This window comes from Buteo buteo, chromosome 6, assembly GCF_964188355.1.
Source record: "Buteo buteo chromosome 6, bButBut1.hap1.1, whole genome shotgun sequence".
Taxonomy (NCBI): Eukaryota; Metazoa; Chordata; class Aves; order Accipitriformes; family Accipitridae; genus Buteo; species Buteo buteo.
This window is the reverse complement of record NC_134176.1, coordinates 6993545-7016872: the sequence shown is the minus strand read 5'-3', so window position 1 is coordinate 7016872 and position 23328 is coordinate 6993545. Positions and strand designations below refer to the sequence as shown.

General features: G+C 36.6%; 1 pseudogene; it reads right to left on the bottom strand.

Moving 5' to 3' along the window:
* Nucleotides 1-313: 313 nt before the first annotated feature.
* On the bottom strand, nucleotides 314-23302 carry LOC142032362 (leucine-rich repeat-containing protein 9-like; annotated as a pseudogene).
* Between the last annotated feature and the right edge of the window lie 26 nt (nucleotides 23303-23328).

The window sequence follows — 23328 nt, the reverse complement described above, 5'->3', positions numbered from 1 at the left end:
GTGCTGCAGACAGAAAAGGCTAGCAATATTCTTCTGTTTTAATATATGATGTTATTGAAAATGACAGGCGGTAAGCTATCTGAAGTGTGGACCATAGTGGTGGTGTACTAACTGACGCTTACACTGAGATGTACTTCTTAATGCCACGTTGTATAGGACACAGCTGAGCTCACCACCTTGACCCCCTTCAGGAAAAAGTCTAGGCCTACAATTCTGAAGAAGGAAACCCTGGAACAGCAATTTCCCAAGAGGAATCTGTTTGTCTTTTTTCCTTGTGAAGTGCATGACTGTTCCTGCCATTACTGGGTAACATTCAGTTTGCTTGACATTCTCCTGCCATTTCATCATCCATTTCAGAAGCCAGTTCATTTCCCACTCTGTTATAACCCTTTGAAAGTTGGTTTAAAAAATGTCCTAAGTGTAAAAATATTCTTCTGAGTCAACCACTGAAAACAGAGTGCATGACTGCACCATATGTACTACTGCTCTAACGTGTCCCTGCCTTCTCTCTTCCCTGTGTTTCCAGCTGTTGCTTTAGACCAGAAACTGCTGGTTTATGGTAAAAGGATGTTAAGGGGCATTTAGAACTTGGACTTCTTTCCACCTAATCTTCAAGGGTCTGTTTATGAAAACATGCCATATGAACTATATTTTCAACTGAAATTTAGAAAGCCACGCTTTTTCTCAAAGCTAACAATGAAAAATATATTTTTGTTTCCATTTATATTTGATGCTACTTCAAAGCTCAGCAATGCTAAGATACTTAAATACATGAAGCTGAGATCCTACAAACTTTATTCAAACACTTGGCCCCACTGAGTTCCACTTGTCCTTTTATGGCTACCAGGAAAGCCTTTTCTACTGTGTGAAAGTGTTAGCTGTCTTCTGTCCCACAGCTATGTATTCATAAAATCACAAAGGCTAGACTCTTCTTTACTGTGTTCTAATAGTTTGTTCCCAGGGATAAAAAAAGGCAAACCAACAGTACTACACTGAAAAACAGAAGCATGTCTGGAAAAAAAGAAACATGAAATTTCCCTTCGGGACTCTTGCAAGGAGTGATGTGCAAAACAACAAAAAAGATTGCTATTGAGCCATTTTAAAAATAAAATCAACTATTTCAGAAATCCTTTAACATTCTTTGACCTTTCTTCACAGATCTGACCTGCTTTGGAACATTGAAAGGACAGCCCATCACTGCAACATATTCATGCAAACACATACATTTTAAATTTATCTTGCAGCACTATGAAGAACAGTATGCTGAAGAATGAGTGCCTTCTGATCACAGTATAGCACTGAGACAGGCACAGTGAGGCAATGTGATCATCACGCATCCTATGAAGCTTTCAACTTTAAAACAATAATAGCAGATACTTAGGAATGATCTGGTTATGGAGAAATTCCTAATAGTTCTAATGATTATGAAAAGTAAATATTCAGTGTATAAAGTGAAATACACATCTAGTTCATTTAATAATGCAAATGAATATACTCACTGTATTTCTGTGTTTTGAGAGCACCTTAAGACTGAGAATAACTGGAGGTTTTTCTAGTTCAGATGATTCCTGTCCAAAAGTTAAAAAATACACCATATGTCAGGAGTTCTCAAAAATCTTGCAACTGGTATATATATATTGGGGAAAATACTGGTAATTTTATTCAGGCAAATCCATAGAAGAAAATGGGAATTTTATCTGAAAACAGTCCACCACAATTAGCTCACTGAATCTACACTAATTAACAAAAATATACTGTACTTGAATTCTGTTGAAGTCCAGAAAGAGTTTCTGTATTTTTACCAAAGGTTGTAAGCTGTTCAGTTCTCGTATTTGGTTTTGCTCCAGATGAAGAGTCAAAAGACCACTCTGACTAGCAAGGAAACCTCATGCAATCATCTTAATGCAGTTATGGTCCAATACCAACTCCTGCAGGAGTCTGAGACTTGCAAGTCCTTCAGTTTGGCTGATGTAGTTTCCTAATATAGCAAGAGTAAATGCATGGAATCATCTGTAATGGATTTGGATTCCTTTCCAGCAAAAAATTATCTTAAGCAAAAGCAGCTCATGAACTTTCTGAATTACTTGTATGTTGTTTTGGACCACTTCAGTGACACTGGAAAACTGTGTTTTATTTCATCTACCTATCTGCCATCTCTATTTAAAGCAAAATATCTTCCTAAATAAAATCTAGGCATCTTGAGGAACAAGACTTAGGTCAATTGTTTTCGTCAGTATTGTGTACAGTGAGGAGGAAATTTCCTGAGTGTGGAACTTGCTGCTGGCCATGAGCTGACAAATATATCTTCCACATGCTGGTTACCCTGCTTTGCCCTTGTAAAAGAAAAGTGAGGCACAGTAGTGCAATATGGAAGAATTTCACTGTTGAAATTCTGAAGGATCTTGGAGCCGGGGCAAGAATTAAAGCTGGGATGTCATTCTTATGGGGGTCAAGACTGTCCTCCACAAATTCAAGGCACAGAGTGAAGACTGGACATAAGGAAAGTACTGTAAAATGCTTGAACGAATGTACAGAAGAGCTGCTACCACCTACTCTGCAAAAACAGAAGTTTCAAGTTTTTTAGCCTGCTAAGCTGTAGCTGGGCCATGTTAGTAATTCCAGATTAAAATCTTCCAAACTCTGCATTATCAGGGGCAGGTTTTCTCCAAATTCTGCATCCCCAAACCAGTAAAGCAAACAACAGTATGATGCCACAGTTTTCCTTGGACAAAAGAACTTCAGCATTCCCCCCCCCCTCAAAAAAAAAAAATTTATGAAGGGTATATATGGATGACTGCAATTTCACTAATCATTGGAATGGGTTTCATAAGAATTACACCTTTATATGTTAAAAAAAACTCATTAAAAATGAAACAAATCCACTACTTTGAAGTGGAAATACTCCATATATAAATTTCTGTTCTGTGGAAGCTAGGTCAAGTTTTCTGGATCCAGACCATGGCAATCAAACAAATAAAAAACCCCCTTCCTTTGCTCACAGAAGTCTGAGGACATGAAAAGAAAACAGCTATAAACCACTGCTACATTTAGTAAAATACTTACGGCAACCTTTGGGTGTATTCTCACAACAGCTGAATGACAATAGGGCAAAATAAAATAACATGCACTGTTCTACTAATGTGTTTGTAAAAGCTTCATTTCTGTTATGTCTGACCTGTAATTAGGTAGCATGAACTAATAGATTAGGAAAGAGAAGGGAAAAAGGGTTTTAATTTTAGCTTTGCTTCTTCCTTACCACCCAGCTAATGAAACAATGTGCTTAGCGACCTCAATTTCCATAAAAACACTAAATAGTGGTGACTGCTGAGCAGGTAGCGAGTTGATTACATTCACACATCACAAACAAAACAGTATCCAAAATGTATGTGAATATGTAATATTAATTTGTGTTAAGATGTGTAAATATGTAATAAGTATATTTCATGGTTTACACAGGCTTATCTCATAAGGCTACAAAAATTAAGAGCTAATTCAACTTCTGAAGAAAGTGTCAAGAGTATCCGGGGAAGGTTTAAGAACATTTTTGTTCCTAGAATATCTCACAATTGAGAAAGAAGGCAACAGTCATTAAAAAGACAGTATCTACTTAGTGGGAAATTAAAAGCATCTATAATAAACGGAAAAATAAAAGAAATTGACAGTAAGAAGTAAAAATGTGCAAAAAATTGATGAAAAGAGCAAATGCACAAAAGGGGACATCAATGGCTTGTAGCATTAAGAACAGTAAGAAAGAGTTTGAAAATATACCAATTATAAAAGTAATACTGACAATGATTTTGGATCATTACTAGCTGAAGATGGTAGAAGTATCAATAAACCTGAAATGAAGCATAGTTGTTCACTAAATAATTTTGTGCTGCATTTGTGGGTAAAAAAAGGGCAATGTTATTCATATCAGAGAGTAATAATGAAATAATTTCCATTCCAGTATTGACTTAAAGGTTGTTAAGTAGCAGCTACTGAGCTAGAATCTGACATGTTTAAATCAGTGACTCTGAGTAAGTCACATTTGAAAAAGCTGTCTGAGAAACATTATGGAATATTTATGTTGACTTGCACTGAGTTTGGGACCATCAGCCAAGTTTCAGTGGTCTGCAAGAAAGCTAAAATTTGTCAATATTTAAAAAGGGAAAGGGGAGGAAACTAGAAAGCATTAGTGCAAAAAAATCCCTCCCATCAACACAAGGGGAATTCCTACAATTACTGAACAATTATTTCAAGTCCTTTTTGAACCACCAGTCTGTATAAAGAATGTTCATCTCTCACGAGGAAGCAGATAAGCAAAATGAGCACAGAAATTTGTCACACTATGATGGAAGCCCAAACAGCCCATATCCATGTGTGCTTCTGCCAATATCCCTTCCCCCCAGAAAATCTGAAAACAAATTCATGTTTTTCTCACACTCCATATGCAAAGAATGAAGACAAGAAGAGCTGGGTGAAGTCTTGAGAAGTATGCGCACAACAACTAGGTTTTGCAGGATTCTCTGATGCTCTGTCACTGTTACTTGTATAAAATTTGGTCAATGTATAGAAGGAATTCTGCATGGTGATTTTGCAAAACTTCTCTGATATGATAAAACTGAATTTGACTATGGATGTTGCCTTATCCATGCAGAAATAAGTAAATGAATCCTGACAGGTCCTGGAATTTTTAGTCCTGAAAGAGTGCACAGATGAGAAATGCAAACTGAAGGGTAATTGAAAATGCTCTTTAGGACACAGGCTGATCTAACATTGATGGCAAAAGGAAGAAGAAAGAAGTATGACTGTCTCCTTCAGAGGATGACGAAAAGAATATCACTTCTGAAATGAGCAAAGGAAAAGAGGTTTAATGGCAGGATGAATGACTGCTTAGACTACACACATCATTGCAGAAGAACTTTGGATGAATATGCAAAAGCTTACTTTATGCTCATAAAAGGTACTATATAGTCTGAACTGGCTGAACTCATTGATTCTAACAAGGGGTTGTGACTGCCATCAGAATACTATACAGTGTAAGGCAGCTGAATTTTCACAGGTCAGGCTCAAGGGACTGAAATACTATCTCAATATATTCCTCACTATCTGAATATATTCCTAAAATTTTGTAGTGTTATGTTGTACAAATTTAAATAAAGAATGAAGAAAGAATATAAATGATCAATCTGGTCAGAGATACATGTCCACACTCTCCCAGATCAAACCAGCAGCCAGAGAGAGGTAAGTGGTTCCCTTACTTAAAATTAAAACCTTTGTAGGAAGGTGAAAAAACTTCAATGTCTGCCTAACCACTTATGCAATAAGATCCAAAGAACGTATGACAGCAGCCTGGTATAGTTAGTTTGATGAAGAAGTGGCCTAACAAGTTCTTCACAAAGAACTTGTGAAAGAAAAGCCAACTAGATAATGCCAAACATAACATATGTGTGCAAAACAAATGAACAAAAAACCGTACTGGGTTTCTTCAAGCTAGGAGGGGGAAAAAAAGCTACACTGAAGACACCTCCTTCCTCCTCAGCGGAGTAGAGAGATAAAAGTATATTTTAAAAGCTGATGTTACGTGCTTCCTTCTGCAAGTCCTTGACGTCCATAGCCACAAGGGGCCACCTTTCGGTACAGCTGCTGCCCATTTGTTAACTGATTTGGGAGCTTTGGTCCAGGCAGCATTGATTCAATGTAATTGTATTTCAGGCACAATACCTGTAAAAGGGAAACATAATTAATCAAACAGAATGTTCCTCTGCTAACACATTAGCAAAACTGCCAATTACATATTTCTGATTCAGAAATTTGATCTTTAGAAAGTTGATTGGTCAGTTTAAAGTGCTTAAAAAAGTTTGGTGCAGTTAATTGATTTTGGATCAGATTACTGCAACAATACTGTAAAATTGAAACAGTGGTTGCAATCAGCTTTGTGCCAATTGATTGCTGTTGTTACAAAACCCCACAAACAACAGGGTATTAAAGGAGATTAAAGACTATTTTCAATCAAGGAAATTAGTTTATCATTAATATTATTATGAAAAATAGAAAAGACTGTGTCATGAACCCACTTTGGCATTAGGAAGAAAGAGTAAACCACTGAAAGGCATGAGATTATTGTTCTGTAAATACACACTGCAGACATTTCTAAACTGGTCTGCTAGCACCAGCTCTACAGCTCTGAATTAAGTAAAAAAAGACAAATATGGATTGACAATACAAGTAACATGGAAAGATAAGATAGAAATGAGGTATATAGCATGAGCAGATCCATAACATGCTGGCTTTGGGGTAGGAAATGCAACATGCTCCTATGAAAGAAGCTCCCTGATGAAAATCTAACAACAAATTCACAGTTCTTTTTCCAGTAGTAAACAATTGATTTGATTCTGACACCAAAGGCAAGGGCTTTCAACAGTTTGCTCTGTTTGCTTCTATATCACATTACTGAAATTCCAGTTCCATACCTCTTAGGTTGTTTTCATTGCTTTCCAGCAGCACTGGAGCTGCAATTGCTCAGATGAAGTATTCCACCCATTCTCCATTTACCCTGAGGCCTGCCAAAGCACCACAAAGACTAATTGTGTACCTCAGCTGCATCAAAGCTTGCTTGCAAGGTACTTGTTACTACTTAATGGTAGAACCAGGATCCTCTATTGATCAGAGAGACATTCCTCAAGTAATTTTTAGGAATTCATAACTGTGCTGTTGGTACCCCTCTTCAAGAAATTCAAGGCTTGCAATTGTAATACCTTAAAAGGCACATAGTCAGTGTCAGAGTATTGCTCTACAACCTTTTACAACAAAGCCTCCAGGGAATGAAAGTCCTTGCAGGAAATAATGCTAACAAGAATGTTTAAATACTTGTCCCTGTCCTGACATCTTAAAACAGTCTCTTGAAACCAAGAGTCAAACTAAAAGGAGTTACAATTTCTTTATGAGCAAGACCTACTCAATTCCACCAGAATATTGACACTGATATTCCTGGCATGGTAATACCATTGCTGAAGGCCTACTAGGCCATTTAAGATCAAGAGATGAAGATCATGGACTGCACCATGAAAATTGTATTCACATGTTACATCAGGTAAGGACTTTCACTGACAGATGCAAGATGCTGGGAAAGAATAAAATACAATTATGACTCCAAGAAGACAAATACATACATACAACCCATAGAAATACTTCCCTAAAGATTAATATCAGGGATGATTTCTGCAAACAAGTGTGACTAGTCCTGCGTAAAATACTATTTTTTTCAGAACAGTGACTATCCCACTGAGTGCACATATCAGTGTTCAGTTAAGGATGCAACCAATCACAGGTCATTCTTGCTCTAAATTCCTGTAGATCTACAATGGACAAGGCAGCTTTTTTCAGAAATTAGAAGATCGCAGAAGCAGCACTGCACATATGTACATGTCTGTTCTCACTTTGGCTGAATTTGTTCTGAAAGGAATCAGATCAGATGGGTTTTGATCAAATAAAATTTCTCTTCTAGATATACTTGGTCTGGAGCCAGTACCCTATCTCTCCTAGACATTTTCTGTTAAACTGTGTGCAGGCAGCACCACTCCCTAAATGAAAAATGGAAGCATTTAGAGAAAGAACATTTCTTCAATGAAACTGTGGAAAATAACCCTTTGTAATGAAAAATTACTTATTTTATGGATCAGTCAAGGGAATTTGGCCTACAAATGCTCAGGAATTATAAGGTATATTTGCTAAATACTGATTCTAGCTTTAGATTTTCACATTCTATCCACAACATTAGATGCCATTTTTAATAGATAATGCAATTCTGAAAATCACTGCACCTGATATTAGCAGCTGTCCAATTTATTCTTGCATTTCTGTGAAGTCTGAATGTCGCAGTCTATCTGCAATCATGTCAGAGGTGAGTTTGCCTGCAAACAAATCTTTTGCACTTTCTCCTTCTGTTGGTTCCTGTTAAATGCATTTGAAATGAAGTCTGCTATATTAATGAGGATCTAGAACTATCCTAGTAATATAGGCAAGAAACATTTTACAGTTCAATGAATTAAAAATATTTAAAATCAAAGTAACTTAAAAAGTGTTATTTTGTCTTTATATGAGCAGAACTGGATGACAGTTTTCTTATGGAACAGTTTAATGGAGATAATCTGTGTTCTCTCAGTTAGTTTACAATAAGGATTTGTAAGTAATGTACACTAATTTCACAGGTGTTAGAAACGATTAAGCTCCAAAATTATAGTTAAAGCCTCAGGAACCCTAGCAATGTGCCAGGACACTATTGTGCTAGGCACTATTACAAAAAAAAGGCAATTTTACCTCAAAATGATTGAAGAGAGACAGAAACAGAAAATGGAGTATTATTGAGCATATGAAAAGATTACACACATATTAACAAGTCTGATCAGCTGGGTGTTAATTTGTTAAAGAACTATTTTTTAAAAAGTTATAGTAATAATCTGCATACAGAATAACTTACTACTGTGATACCATCTAAGGCTTTGAGAAAGGGAAGATGGAATAATACAAATAGTTGGTAGTGATCTTGTTTCCAGACTATTCTACTCAGGTCCAAAATTACCAGATTACTTAAACCCTAAGTAGAAAAAAGCACGGGTTTATTAATATAACTTTAAAACATCCATATATAGGTGCATTCAGACTACTTTGTTTCCAGCTCCTTCTTCAGCCATCATCTGCATGACTCAAAACTGAGAAATGACTTAACAAAATCCAGATATCTTCATTTAGATTAATAGCACTTTTCAACACTCAAGACACAAAGAAAGCCCTTAAAGGTAGTGAAAACTGCACCGACATTGCCTTAAAAGCCTTTGTGCTCTCACACAGTTTTACAGATCCTGAGCATAAATAAGAATCAGGGTCTCAGTCTCCAATTAGTGTCTGAACCCAGCCAACAAAGTTTATAATACATACATTAGCATTCCACGTAAGCTGAACAGAACTGGAACTGCTGCAGGTGTAATTATTTATTATTTGACATGAGTTGCAGAATTATTCCATGGATTGTAAACCTTGATTAGCCTACCTGGTATAAGTGATGTTTACCTCTGCAAAACATTTTGAGCCCAAACCACCTGGAGGGTTCAGTACCTCCTTCTCAGGAGTGAGTATCAATCCAAAAATGTTAGACTGAGGTTCCCATCAGTTCGGGTTCCACTGTAAAGATGGCTAAATGCAGCAACCACATAGCTTCCTCTATACTTGAACAAGTGGGGAAACACTGTATTTGTAATGTAACAAAAACAAAATTAGTTTTGAAATAGTAAATATTTACCTTTAAATGATGTATCTCTTGGTATAAACAAAGTTATTACTTATGTATAGCTCTATTAGGGAGTAAGTTTTCTTTAAACCAACTAAAGATGTGATTTTGTTGTTCTCAGTGGAAAGGAGGATAAGACACAATTTCAAACACATGTCTTTTGAGGCTGATAAGACAATTATTATTTACACTACGTCTTGTAAGTTTGGTGAGCTTTGGTGGCTGATAGAGAAGATAAAACAAGTTACAAGTGACACAGTTTGTGTTACTGGGTCCAACTGTAACTAGATCAATGATCATTAGATCAATTAGATCATTAAACATAGATAAATATGTACATTTTAATAAGAAGTACTTATTTTGCTGGAACATAACTGTTCTGCCTCACTCCCTTTCTTCAGTTCTGCTAAAGATACACTCAGATTTTTTAATATTTGAAAAACTCACTCTGTTGGTAGCGAGTAAAAACTTACCCTCTATAATATTCACTATAAAGAAACACTTCTACTGTGTCCCAGCTTAACAGCCTGCATTATCACTACCACGGTAAATATAGTACCATCTAGTGTTGAAATGTAGTTTTCATCTAAAGTGAGTTCTCTGAGGTTAAGACAAGACTCTATTCCTTTTATTTATGCAGTTTGTTGTTGCTAAATGATGCCCATCTTAAATGCTCCTGTTTTTCCAAGTTGGAAATTTTGAAGAGTGTTGGTCAGCCAGATTTAAGACAGTGATCTGTAATAAAACTCAGTATTAGAGTTGAAAGAAACCGAACAGTCAATTAATCTGTAAATTAATTCCACCTATTTATTCTGTGCTCAGTTTCTATGTGTTCATTTTCTAGTAATATCAATGGCAACTTCTTGGATGCAGAATGTGATATTTCCGCATTACGCAACAGAGCTACTCATCTTTAATGCATTTCAAAAAAGTTCAGCTTCTCCTCCAAAAACAAGAGCTCCATAACATAAGTGTGCCAGCTCCCAAATGTATCTTCGCAGTTGAAGCTATCTGAACGTAAAGACAATTTTTTCTTGTCTGCATTAGATCTTAGATAGTTTTGTTCGATTTAAATCCTTCTGCAATACATGGTTGTTTTATTGGCTAGACTGCTTTACACATCCTCATTCTCCAACAGGACTTTAATGGAAACAAGTTTTCAGCCTAACACCAAGGCTGGACATTTAGTCTAGAAGAGGCTGAGTGCAAAGTCAGAGCAGAATTCATCCTAACTTTATAGTTCTTCATGCTTTTTATATACAAGCTAAGTACCCTTTTCTCTATATCATAGATTAACAAACTCAGTAATTTTCTTGTTTGAAATATTCTTGAACAGAAACAAATAAATGTCGATACTAAACATATATTTTGCTGTCTAGGTTGTGAAATTACTTTCTTACACAGGATCTGACTTTAAACACCTGGCAGCAAGCTTCCTGTAAAGACAAGGCTGTCAGTGATCCAATCTATAACCTGTTTGTATGACTACGACTCCCCCTTTCCAATAATACTACACTATGTTAGTCAATCATTGCACAATGGAGAAAATAAAAGATCACAGAGTCCCAATCAAAAAATTCAAGTTGCATTGTAGGGGCCCAAAATATCCAGTATTGTATCGAGACTGTGTCTAAGACAAATAATCACTTAAATATTCAGTGCCGTTAGACTGGCTTTGGTGATGACTAAAGAACATTTGTTGGCTCTGTTGTTTTATTTTCTGAAGTATTTATCCTACCCTTTATGAATCCCTTCTCTCTGATGTCACAAAACTTATATGACATATGCTAAAGCATTAATTCTCCTGGCAATTTTTCTAAACATGAATTCCCTAATGTACACAGAATAAAGTGCTACACTTATCAGCAGAAATCTGTTTTCCCCTAGTTATTCAATATTCTAATAACAAATTGAGCTGACAGAGGAGCTTTTAACCTTTCATACTGGGTAGATTAACATGATTTCAACTGATGGATCAGAACAGGTTAGGATGACCTTGGATCTTCCTCCACTGACTCTTGTGGCTTTTTGTTAGCTCAGTTTCCTCGGGAAACAAGGCTGATGTGATTGTGCTATCTGTATAGCCATCTGCTAGCCTTACCACTAGTTTTTAAACCTATTGGTGAGTTTTGGCCCTATCTGTCAGACAAGCACTACTTGACTTCCAACAAATTCCATGAAAATGAGCAGCTGAATTACAGTTATAAACTGATGATCCCAGTGAAGGAAAGGTTGCAATATTGGCTCAGCTACAATGCCAGACACTAGAGGATTCAGGAGAGACCTGTTCTGAATGATCTGAGAAACTCTGAGAGCTCACAACTGATGAGGCACTGGATAACCCAAAGACAAAACTCTTTCTTAAGGCAAACCAATTTCCTTCAGTCCTGCTGCCCATCAAGTGACTGCTTAATTAGTTTATAATTCTAGGTAGTCTTTCAAGGTGAGAGATAATGTTCAATGGGTTGTTCTCAATGTTTCTTGGTTTGAAATTAGATCTACTAGCTCTCTTCTTGCAATCTGTTCTTCATATTGGCATTTAGTAGAACTCTGTGAAATTTTAATCGTGCCTGACCACAAGAAATGGATTAGTATAGAGAGTTCAATATGCATGTGGCAAAGCTTATTTGGCTTTAGACATGAAAAATGCCTAAGCCTCTAAATTTTAGGGCAGGGTATATTTGAAGGGTCAGCATTAGAGAACTGTGTTGCTATATGCATTAGAGAATTGAAGTTTATAGAATTTACTGGGAGAGCTAATGTTTCAACATGTTTCAACATTATACTTTTGTGACATCAGAAAAAAGTTGGGTTCAAAATTGGCAGAATAAATTAGCTAAGCAGAGCTACTGAATTTTCTAATGAAAAATTCTCAGGGCATATCTCTACTAATCAGGGAGAGAATGCAAAGGAGTTGGCTGCAGTTTCCTGAATCAGTCTGGTTCTGTCATTATCCTTGCCACCAGTGTCCTTGCTCTTTAAAAAATTGCCCAATATTCTTGAACCTTCACTGACACTCTCCTTTGAAATACTTCCAGAGCATTTGGAATTCCTGGAATCCTTAAATGAAGCAAGTAGATTAAGGATTTTGTCTTGCCTTAGGAGGCAATTCTTTAAAAAAACAAGCAAGTGTATCTCATAAGCACGTCCTTTATATAGCCTTGGTGTTTTACAAAGGGCACTTTTCATATGCTGAAAGCAGTCACGAGCAAAATGAGTGACACAAAAACTTAAGCTAAAAAATGTGAAGGCTAGTTAGGAGAGGTTTAACGACACAGAAGGTTAAACACTAAACACTTCATCATTACACACTTTTTCATTTACAGTTAAAAAAATCTTCACCCTTTTAAGTTTACAGACTAAAGCAAATATTCATGAGCCCTACTGGATTGGGCCATGGCCCTTTTATTCCACTACAGCAGAAATGAATGAAAAATAGGAAAAATGATAGCAGTGGGAATAAAATAGTTGTTAGAAACAGGGATTACTGAAAATGAAAGCTACAAATGTCAATGAAAATTTGATGGCGAATATAATCAGAGATCATAATCAGGACCTAGTGAAATTCAAGCAACGCTATAGACTTGATCCTATCTACGGATTTTAAAATAGTCAATCAGAATACAGGAGAGAAAGATAGTTTCAATGCATATTTTTCTCTGTCTTTGGGACGGACCATGATGAGGTACTCATAATTTACATGGATAAAAAAAATACTTTGTATTTTGTTAATAACTAAAAAGAATCTAAAGCTGGAACTACTCATGTTAACATTTTTAAACCAGGCATTTTTCAGTCAAGGATATTAATGAACCAGTTGAAGAATTTTCTAAGCCCCTCATTAATTCATTTTATACAAATGATAGTAAGCTTGGGAAGTTCTAGAATGTTATGAACAAACTGAAGTTATAATAGTGTTGAGGATAAATAGGATGACCAGAATAGGTCAGTTAGCTTGATACCATCCTTATGTATCACAGAAAGGCTGGTGTGCAACACAGTAAATAATTACAAGTTAATGGCCTTATTAATAGATGCCAGTATGGTGTATAGGAAACAAAATTAATATTAAATTGCTTTTGATGAAAATTTAAATGTATTGATAAAATTAATAGCTTCTGTCTGATAATATAATAGAAAAATGATATCCAAAAGTGAAGGTAACTCTTGTTAAATAGACAAAAACTGGTTAGAGGATGGATCTCAAAATCTAGCTACAGAAAGAAAATCTTCACTTTACAGAGTATTTTTATTGATGTTCTGGTCAAAATTCTTTTTCTCAATGACCTAGTAAAAAAGAGCAGGAGTTCCTTCCTGGTAAACTAGGAGATGACATAAAGATGTTAGTAAGGTCAGCTATAAAGAACAGTCTTATAATGACTAGCATGGTGGCCCTATTTAAAAAGCACACCTCTGCATAGAACAATTTGTAAATTATGTAGCTAGGAAAAGAGAAGTTCACACTCATGCGATGAAAGACGGTATCTCAGGAACACTGAAAAGGACTAGAACTAATGATAGAAAACCAAATGAATATGAGCTTGCACTGTTGCCATAAGGACATACATGACAGTTAATATTTAATCATTGGTTTAGTGAGTAGGATTAGGCAAGCAGAATTATATCTGGGTGTGTCATTATCAGCCCAGTGTTGAAAGTTAGTGTATAGTTTTGTAGGAGGCCATATATAAAAACCATGTGGACATAATGAAACATGTTCAGGAATGAACTAGAATAATGTAATGAGAAATAAAAAAACCCACTTTATAATGAGACACTTAAGAAGTTCAATCTAACTTAGTTTCCTAAAGATAAGGTAAAGTGGGATGATTTTGGCTAAATAAGGAAAAGACTTCTGGTTCTTTTGGAACATCTGGTTCTGCTCCTTTAGAACACCAGAAAGAGATAAAATGAGACCCAGTGGATTAGATTTGATAGTAGCCAAATTTGTATTAGAAACAAGATAGACAAGAAAGAGGGAGATAGGAGAGACCTGGTAGATTCACTGTTACTTGAAATCTTAAAAAAACCACTAAGAGTGGCTTTCATACCAGCAAAAAAATATCAGCAACAGAGATATCTCCATCTGTGGTGGCTGGTTGGGCTCTCTGGTAGGATGCAATTCACTTTAACCTACAGTAACCCTCTAAACTGTTAGGTGACTCATGTCCCCAAACTATTTTTGTTTCTGCACTGCCTATAAAAGGAAGGTAGGGTGACTAGTTCAAATATGGTTATCTTCTACACTGTAGATGAGCAAAATTAGGTGAAATTAATCCTAATCTGGATGGTTTACTGTAAAATCTGCGGTAGCTCAAACAGATGGTATGAAATTGATGCAGAAATTACCACGCAATGCTTTCTTACCTGCTTTATGCATAAAGTCAGTCTAGAGAATCTTATTAGTACCCCTTGGTCTTAAAAGTCTATTAATGCTAAAAAGACAGTTTCACTGCAAAATAAGTAACTTAAATGCTCTCTTCAGGGTATCCTGGACCTCCTGTGAGGCATCTTGAAATGGCCATTCTCAGAGCTCAGAGACAAGGTAACTATTGGCTAGATTTAGATGTGTTCAGAAATATGTTTTAACCAAAAAGCATACCCTAAGACAACAAAAAAACCTTTTACAGATATTAATCTAAATGTTAACCTAAATACATTAAACAACATCAGCCCTATGATTGGATACCAGTTACTACGATGCATCTGCGACTCCACCTTGTTCTTGCAAATTTGAGACAAAATTTTAGCGCAAGGAAATAACACTGAGAATGGGAGTTTTTTCTTCATCAGACCTAGAATATTCTAACAGAGACACCTGGGGGAAAGAAAAACATTTTAAGTATATTAAGTATATAATGTAAGTAGATATACTATACATACTTCACAGCTTAGCATATAGTAAATGGCATAAAAATCCTGTTGTTCTTGGAAGAGGAAGGTGATATATTAGTAGACATAATAATTCATACATCTAGTAAGTTTAATAGTTTGCAAGACTCCTATAGATCTTGCACATATCAAGTTTTTAGAGTTTTCAGTACATAAAACAGAGAAGGTAGACCTCATTAAAATGCTCTGTGTTAACTACAGTCTGTTTTTTGTGAAGATATTTATCCAGATTTTTTCAGTAAGACATGATCTTACTCAGCATGTGGGCAGACATAGTCTCACTGTGACTGTGCTGTGATCACATGAAAGTTGTGTTAGCATGATACTGAGTTCCAACCTAAGTAATAACAACAAAGAACCAGAGACCGGAACTGGTAGCTCTTATTATTTCTTTTTATATCTTAGCGTGTATTGAAAAGATGCATTGAAGCTTAATTGACAGGCCAAATAGACAAGGCACCATCTTTTTGGATGCTTCCTGGGTGCCCCAATGGAGTTCTGTTTCCTGCATTGGCTTGCTGTTCAAATTATTTGAGAGGCGTTCTATTCAGATAGTACTCTGTTTGCCTCACTTTGACTTGTACAAAATATTAAATTTACTGTTAAATGATCATTAAAAAAGCTTTTTTAAGAGTCTCAAATTTGTAAGGTTTAACCCTGCAGACTCTGACTGAGCCCTTTAAATAATGTTAAAATGTACCGATTCAAAGGGAATAAAGAACAGAGAGAAACATTTGTTCCAGAAGCTGGTTGGGCAGCAGGAATGAATGAGAGTCAGTAAAAGGGCTGAGTACTGGCTTTCTTGCCAAAGCTCCAGCCAACACAGCTGTGCTGCTGCAGACAGATACATGCAGTAACAGAGAGACTAACAGTATATATGCACATCCCCAAGGCTAGGAACTGTCTCCACTCCCACCCCTTATTCAGTGCAGCTGAGACAGCAAAATTGAAGCCAGGGCTTGTTTTTTATATCTGGCACAGGCCACCAATAAATTTAATTCTTAAGGGAAGCAAAAAAGAAAGGAACTATGCCTCAAAGTTGTCTCTGAGCAAAAATGCCACAGAGCTTATTCACTTGGTTAGGCTGTGACTACAAAAAAGAAGTGAAGGCCCTGTGAGAACAAAGTTGCCAGAACATGATCATAAGGCTTCTTACATTGCAAGGGCCTTAGAATTAATAAAGTGCAGGACCAGATTTTAAGCCTTTATAACTGTGGTCATGGTCAGAATGCTTTCCCAGGAATTTCAAGTGCTAATATGTACCTTATGCCATAGGTTATGTGTGATGTCAAGAGTGAGTGTGTTGGGAGTGTGTTTACATAAGATGTTTATCTCTTCCCTGGACTTTTTCAGCTGGTTCTAGCTCAGGTTGAAGAACTGCAGTTTGCTTAAGCCTCTAATGCCCTCAAAAGGGCATTATAACATGGTTATAGCTCACATCAAAATATTCCCAGTTGGTCTGCAAGGCAATGCATGTTTGAAAATAGTTGTATGGCCAAAAGTGTTGCAAAAGAAACTTTGGTTAAAGTAATCAGACACATTTAATCTTTAAATAGACTGAATTGGATACAGTGCCTGGGACTCCCTTTGCTCAGTATTGGGTCTGTTGAGGGAAACCTAGTGTGCTCCAGACATGTTACTTTATTTGTTAAAATGAAATGACCATTATAAAGGTCAGATGGGTGACAAAGTGATACCACTGTAATACTGTGATTCAAATTGGAGACAATATCAACAGGCACCAAAACTGTGGGCTGCTAATAATATCATAGTGTTCATGGTCCTAGTTTAGTCCCCCATTGTCTTCCCCTGTGTGCATCCTGGCTCAATCCTGTCTTGTGAGCATACCTCACAATGCAAGAATATTTATGCTAGTAAATGTTCCTTAAAAAAAAAAGAATTAGAGCTTAATTTCTCACCAGGTCATAAATATTATTTAAGGAAGTAAATTCATTAAAGCTGATGATAAGCTTTTGAAGTGTTTTTAAGTCTAGAGATGTCCTACAGCATGCTCAGGCTGTTCCCATTCAAATTCAAAACCTAGGCCAAAAGTAGATCAGAAATGACAGTTTTACTGGACACACAGCCAAATTCTGTAATACTCCATGGCTGCCTTTAAAATCAAAGAGCTTCAACTGATGGAGTGCAAATACAAATACTATCCTACTAGTTAACCATAAAAAACTATAAAATGTGAATCCAAATTTACATGAAACAGTGAAAAGACAATAAGGGCTATGATGACTCTTCTTCACTTATTTGAAGACTATTTATTCTCCAACTTCCCCCTGAAATAGAAGTAACCTGAGTAAGATGCCAACAGTCAATCAGTTCACAGGAGAAGGGAACAGATGCTGCTGACACTAAGGAACTGGCAACTCTTCCATTATAAAAGAGCAGTATGGAAAGAGTGGAGCCAAGCAGAGACAGACAACAGATCCTTAGGAAAAAGCAAAGTGAGAGGAGAATCGCTAGCCTCTCACTACAAACACAAATTACCGGAAAGATGGCACTTTGGTAAAATAAGAAGAGAATTGTTATTCACCCTTTCTTAACATTGTCTTTAAATAAGTTTTAGAAAAGAAAACGTTTATTTGAAGCTGTAAAAAAATGGGATTGAAAACATAACCATCAAGTACAAGAAATAACACCATTCACAAACTACGGTTACAAATGGGACAGTTCAGAAACCATTTCACAGTTTCATGTACCAGATATTTAGCAGGGCTACGTCATCAGAAAGGCCGGCTATTGAAGGTGCCATACAATAGTTATGCACACGAATGCAATGTCAGAATTATGCATATAAATGTCCACCTGAAGAATCATATTTCTATGCAGCTATTATAACAATATATATTTCTGAAGCTAAAATCTGTAGCCCGCTACTGTTTTGATGTAGTTTTTTCCCCAGGCTACGTTCTTGTGATGTCAAATCTGTCCTGTCCCCCCCCCCCAATCTTTTCAAGAACAACTGGCATAATGGCATGAAGTCACGTATTTCATAAATTCAAAGGAAAGGCTGATAGTTTAGGTCATGTCCTATCCTCAGATGCATTCTTCTTAAACTTTTTTTCATTGAAATTACATGTCCATTACACAGTAGGAAATGCAATTAGGATTCAGCCCAATAATTGTAAATCACATTGCATAATGACTGATAGGCAGAGGAACACAAGTTCTAGTGATGTTAAGTAAAGGTAAGCAACATCAGAATCAAGTCCAAATGGAAATGTTGATTTTTAACTTTTGTGTTAAGTTTAGGTCATGGGCCAACCTGAACAGCAAAGTAAAAATTACATAATACATTTATTTTACTGAAAATTTGACAGCAATGCCTCACATGTACCTGACTAAATATTGGCCTTAGCCACTGAGAATATTGTTTTTTTTCAGTTAAGCAAAAAAATCTGAGGCTTGACCTTTACTGTCAGTTCCGTGTTCAAAACTTCATCATCGCATTGCAAATCATGACAGAATAAATCATTTTGTGCTTCTCTTTCCCTCTTCCACAATTATATTGCACATAGAAAACAGACACAGGTCTTTGAGCTATATAAAATAAAAAGCATTTGAAATTTGTAAACTTTCTGATTCTTAATTAAATAATTTAATACTGAGTGTAAAATGAGAGAAGTTCGATTATGAAATTAATAGCAATCAAGTCAGGAAATCATCTTTCTCTAACACAGATCTGCTAGAAACTGGATTTAATTGCCTCATATTCAAAGCGCTGCATAATGTTTTTGCTTGTATGGGTTGTTGTGTACCATACAGAACTCTGGCTAGAATCAAAAGAAGTACACCTATGCACTGAAATTCCCAAAGTCCAACAGCAGCCTAACACTGGACCATGGGACCAGTCAGATGTACTCATTAGTGAATTCGACTCTCTCCTTCCTTTCCCCAGAGCTGAACATCCCACTTCCCCATACTCTCTTGTTTCTAACAGAGAGAGTAACTCAGAGTCTGAAATGAGCCCTTCTACCCTGGCAGAAAGTTATGAAGTTAGATGAGTGAAACAGCAGTATTATATGCTTGTAAAAATGAATAAAAGGAATCAAGGAAAAACTTTTTCAGAATACCAGGTGAGAATAAAATATATTTTCTTTTTTTTTTTTTCAAAACTGCACATCTCACAATTTAGATCAAACAACTAAAAATCATTTGCTCCTGCAAGATCCCATGAAAGAAAGATCCTTTGCACAGTCAATACTAAAATTGGTACTCCAGAGAAAGTAGTTCTTAGTGACAGAGAACTTAGTTTTCAGCTGCATTTCTTTTAATCTGTTGAAACTTAGAGGATCTTTGCTTTCTCTGCTATGCTTTTTACAAGTACAAAATGAAAGCCTCACTGAAATCTCACTACAAGGAGCAGAAAATTTCTCACTGATTTCCACAGAATTTTCATCTGGCTCTGACAGAATGGACAGAAGAGAATCAACCTTAAATCTGAGCTTGTCAGGTTGTGTTAGTAGAACAGAATTTAATTTTACCTACTTGTTTTTTTTCTTTTGATCTGTGAAATCCAAAGCTTGCCTTCTAATATCACAGGAGGAAAAACAAAGTTCATACCCGTGTAATGTACCCAAACTCAGCAATGTATTCTGGCAGGACCAGTTCATGGTCAAACACAAACCACTTGCAACGCCAATGGCTGCAGTCACAATTTCTCTGTTCCGAGGAAGCTCACATCTTGAAAGTGGACAAAACAGGGTAAATATATTGGTTTTTAGCTAAGTTTGGTATTAATTTCAGAATGTAAATGAGAAAAAGGTATCTCCTTCCATGAAGATGTGTCAGTTTTATTCTTTTCTACCATTAGACTTTTTTTGCCATACAGATTCACAGAGGCTAGTAAAGGAGTTTAACTTGGCTTTCTAATACTCTATGGAGAATAAGCAACTGTCAGATTCCAGCATGAAGATCACAGCCTGTCAAAGACTAATTTAGATCCTGAGGGCATGGACAGCTCTCCTGCAGTACCTTCATTGCTGCACTGTCCAAAACTACTCCATCATATTATGGTGTGATCACCTTCCAAATTAGCTTTCATTTCCTCCCTTCTATGAAACCTGAAACAATCCCAGTTCCTTTATAGAGAGGCAGATGTTACTCCCTGTTAGCATCTGAAAGTTTGGAGAGTATATCAGAGTGAACAGGTAAAATTATTACTCAATTCCCACTCTGTTCTCTTGCAAAAAATAGGGTAAAGCAGAATCTATCACTCAGAGGATACATATGATACAGAGATTTAATGTGGTTACTTACAACAGTGTATTTCTCAGCAGTACTCATTTTTATTTTGCTTAAAGGTAAAGGCTGTGGATTTTAAGGGTGAAGATTCCCTCTGTGGTAAATGCATATTGCCCTTTGCAACACTCTCTCAATCCTGCTGTACAAAGAGTAGTTATGAAACTGCATGAAGTAAGCTACTTTTAGTGCAGACTAATGGCTAAATAGCACATCTCACTTTCACTCTGTGAACTAAACAAGCACAAATATTTATTCAAAGAGGAATCTTCTTGCTTGCTATTGTCTGTGAAAAAAATGCACTTCAGCTGAGCAGAGACCATGTTTAGAGGGATGAAAGCTCTTGACACAACCTAATGTCAAAGATGAGTTTAGAACACAAATGTTAATTTAACGTTAACTTTATGCTAACAAGTGCCTACAAATACATACCATTGCCAAAAGTAGATGCATCACTTTCTAGGCATTTCCACGGCCTGAATACTGGATTAGCTTCTGGGTAGTTGACTTGATGGATGGGATTCACAGCACAAGCTGGAGCACTGTGGCCAAAGAAAACTTTTGCAATTACCACTTTCCCTAGGAGAGGGAAAAAACCCACTTAATGCTTCTAATTTTAGCTTGGGAGTGCAGACAGGATAATACAACATTGATGCTTAATGTAATAACAGGCAGCTACATCTTGGGCTGGCAAATGAATGCTCTAATATGTATGTAATACTTCTTAATAAAAATATGTATTTTTATATATTGTGATTCTGGTTTTATGTTTTTTATGAAACAAATATACTTTGGAAAAAGATTACACTGTGGAATCTAACATTTGTAGCTGGCTAATATTTAAAGCCAGTGAAATCTGAAAATAAGTAATTTCATAAACAGTGGAACCCGTAAGGCCAGGTATCCTTTGGACTTGTGTCTTCCAACCTCCTTCTTCCATACTGCAGTAAACCCAGCTTCCCCAAGCTCCCTGTGACACCAAGGCTAAGCAAAAGGTAGTATGTTGTCATGGTTTAACCCCAGCCGGTAACTAAGCACCACACAGCCTCTCACTCACTTCCCCCCCACCCAGTGGGATGGGGGACAGAATTGGGAAAAAAAAAAGGTAAACCTCATGGGTTGAGATAAGAACAGTTTAGTAGAACAGAAAGGAAGAAACTAATAATGATAATAAGAACAATAACAAAATGACAGTAATAATAAAAGGATTGGAATATACAAGTGATGCACTATGCAATTGCTCACCACCCACCAACCGGTGCACAGTTATTTCCCAAGCAGCAATACCCCCCAGGCCAACTCCCCCCAGTTTATATACTGGGCATGATGTCACATGGTACGGAATATCTCTTTGGCCACCTTGGGTCAGCTGTCCCGGCTGTGTCCCCTCCCAACTTCTTGTGCCCCTCCAGCCTTCTTGCTGGCCAAGCATGAGAAGCTGAAAAATCCTTGACTTATTATAAACACTACTCAGCAACAGCTGAAAACATCAGTGTGTTATCAACATTCTTCTCATACTGAACCCAAAACCTAACACTGTACCCCTACTAGAAAGAAAATTAACTCTATCCCAACCAAACCCAGGACATATGTGCAATGGCTAATCTCAAGCTACATATACGCTGACAAACTTGCCAGAAGTCCATACTGACTGCCCTGTTGGCTGATGCTAACTGAACCCTAGAAAAGCTGAGAAATATCTATTTTCTTTGTGAGGAGGAGGAGAGGTGTCCTAATTTAGGTTAAGACACATTTCTACAAAAATCATAAATACTTAATTACCTTTAAGACTTCAATACTTTTTTGCAAATTTGGTTGAAATTTGATCATTCCTAAGCCATTGCAATGACAGAGTCACACAACATGACTGGTGTTTTTCCCTTCCACGCCTTGTCCTGGACACGGATTGACCCAACGTATTTGTGTCTTTCCTCACTCATCTAGAAAAGATTAGACATATCTAATTGTTTCTCACATGAGGATATGTCTCATAGACACTTCGAACTGCTGTCTGGGAATTACTCCCAGCAGCTGAAGCCCTTTGTGGAGCTTCCTAATACACAGAAATGCCACTGGAACAGATTTCAGCAGTTTCAGAGCTCCTTTCAAGGCTGCATATGCCACCTCATGGCCATCTACAGTATTTACAAAATGTCCTTTCTGTAACAGCAGTTATACAAGCCATACAACACATATTTCACAAGATCTTTCATAAACTTTGAATTGCCATGCTTGAATGACTTCTTAGGATCACTACTCTTTTTGCCTTCTGCCTTGGCTTATTGTTTCAGAAACTCTGTTCTGGGACATTCACATATGCTTGGACTGTTACAGAGAAGAAAAGCTTTTTTTCCTGTCAGACTGCTGCAAAGATTAAAGCAAGGGCCAAGTATCTTTATTTGACTGAGACTATTCCTTAAAAATTTAAACAAATTTAAGCAGCATGAAAATATAGCTATGAATTATGATAAGGGATGGCAGGCAGGGAAAGTGAAGACTAATGAATAACAAAATAGTTTATGGTGTCATTATTCCAACAGAATGAGAGATACAGACAAGAAAATCAGATTTTTAGCTCTGTGGGACAGGGCCCATCTTCCTGTATGCTTATTAAGCATTTAACACCACAGAGAGGAATCTCAGTGGGGCATCTGCAAACTAGCATGATATAAACAATAATAAAGCAAAACAGGACAATAGATACTACATCTGAAGATACAATCTTGCCACCCAAAAATCTGATCACTTCTCAGAGCAAAAAGAGAAAGGCAGGTGGGCAAAATGTTGGAAAGAAGAAAAGGAGAGTAATGGGGACTACAGAAGAGTTGCCCTGAATTAATTTTCATTCATAAGTCAGAATGAAAACTTCCTTACCTGAAATATCTCCATCCTTGGAGATATTCAAGAGCTGTCTA